Source organism: Bombus pyrosoma, unplaced genomic scaffold (assembly GCF_014825855.1).
Source record: "Bombus pyrosoma isolate SC7728 unplaced genomic scaffold, ASM1482585v1 HiC_scaffold_4710, whole genome shotgun sequence".
Classification (NCBI taxonomy): Eukaryota; Metazoa; Arthropoda; class Insecta; order Hymenoptera; family Apidae; genus Bombus; species Bombus pyrosoma.
In genome coordinates this window covers 540999-543129 of record NW_025219969.1, presented here as the reverse complement: position 1 = coordinate 543129, position 2131 = coordinate 540999, and the positions used below count along the sequence as shown (strand labels likewise).

General features: G+C 42.5%; 1 protein-coding gene across 3 annotated transcripts in view; it reads right to left on the bottom strand.

Annotated features, from left to right (window-relative positions):
• The window catches only part of LOC122577433, a gene marked incomplete at its 5' end in the record, with an annotated part of 702209 nt that overhangs the window by 306000 nt on the left and 394078 nt on the right, over window positions 1-2131 (bottom strand).

Genomic DNA, 2131 nt, shown 5'->3' with positions numbered 1-2131 from the left:
GTATGTCGGCAATAGAATGCGCGTCATACTTCACATATACTGCCAAATACAGAGTATGCGCCATGTCAACTTTGGTTTAGGTTAAATCCTGTGCATTTGCAATTTTGCATTTTCTTGCTACAACATTCAATTGATCATGTATCCCCTGCTATTGGTGATATGTTGGCATTTCGATGCGCGCGATACTTCACAAATGCTGTGAATGCGGAGCACGGTGGCCGGTATGCGCTAGTTTAGGCCTTGCCTAGGTCAAATCCCGCGTATTTGTGCTTTTGCATATTCAGACTTCAATATTCATATGAATGTTCATGAGCTGCTATTGGTCATCTGACGGCGTCAGAATGCGCCTTGTTCTAGACATATGCCGCAAATACAGATCACGACATCCGGTTTGAGCTATTTCAACTCTGGGCAATGCCAAACAAATCGTATTTGCAGTTATGTATATTCAACCTTGTATATTCATCTGAACGTATCCCCGCCGCTATTGGTGATATGCCGATAATTCGATGCGCGTTATACACCACATACGTTGCCAAATAGAGGGCATGACATCCTGTCTGAACTACATTAACCTTCGGCGCTATCAAATCCAGCGTATTTGCAGTTTTGAATATTCGTGATTCAATATTCAATTCAACGTATCTCCGCTGCTATTGGTGATATCTCGATAATTCGATGCGCTTTACACTACACATTTGATGCCAAATACAGAGCACTGCATTCGGTTTGCACTCTGTCAAATCTCAGCACTGAAAAGTCCTGCGTATTTGCAGTTTTGCAAATTCGGAATTGAACATTCATCCGAACGTATCTCCGCTGATATTGGTGATATGTCGATAATTTGATGAGCGTTATACACCTCATATGCTGCAAATACAGAGCGCGACATCCGGCTTGAGCTATATCAACTCCGGGCAATGCCAAACCCAGCGCATTTCCAATTTTGCATATACAAGCTTTATATTCATCCCAACATATCTCCGCTGCTATTAGTGATATGTCGTCAATTCTATGCGCGTTATACACCACATAGGCTGCCTAATAAAGGGCATGACATCCTGTTTGTCCTTCCTTAACCTTCGGCGCAATCAAATCCAGCGTATTTGCAGCCTTGCATATTAGGGTTTCAATATTCAACTCAACGTATCTCCGCTGCTATAGTTGATATGTTGATAACTCGATGCGAGTTATCCCCCATTATGCTACGAAATGCACGGAGCGAAATCCGAACTGCGCTACACCAACTCTGGGCATTGCAATATCCAGCTTGTTTGCAATTTTGCATAAGCGCTCTTCAATATTCAGTTGAAAGTTTCTAAGCTCCTATTGGACATATGTCGGTATTTCGATGCGCGTTTTAGACCACATTTGCTGCCAAATATAGAGTACAACATCCGATTTGCGCTATGTCAACTCTGGTCTAGGTCAAGACCAGCGTATTTCCAGTTTTGCATATTCAAGCATGAATATTCATCTGAATTTATCTCCGCTGCTATTGGTGATATCTCGACAATTCAATGCGCGTTATTCACCTGAAATGCTGCCAAATACAGAGCACGACATCCGGTTTGCGCTATGTCAACTTTGGTCTAGGTCAAATCCTGTGCATTTGCAGTTTTGCATATTTCTGCTACAATATTCAATTGATCATGTATCCCCTGCTATTAGTGATATGTTGGCATTTCTATGCGCCTGATACTTCACAAATGCTGCCAAATACAGAGCACGACATCCGGTCTGCGCCATGACAACTTTGGTCTAGGTCAAATCCTGTGTATTTGCAGTTTTGCATATTCATGCTACAATATTCAATTGATCATGTACATGCTGCTATTGGTAATATGTTGGCATTTCGATGCGCGTGACACGTCACAAATGCTGCTAAATACAGAGCGCGACTTCCGGTTTGCGCTACGTCAAATCTAGTCGAGGTTAAGACCAGCGCATTTCTAGTTTTTCATATTCATGCTTGAATATTCATTTGGACGTATCATCGCTGATATCGGTGATATGCGGATAATTCGATGCGCTTTATACTCCCCATATGATGCGAAATACGTGGAGCGACATCCGGTTTGCACTGTGACAAATCTGACCACTGCCAAATCCTGCGTATTTGCAGTATTGC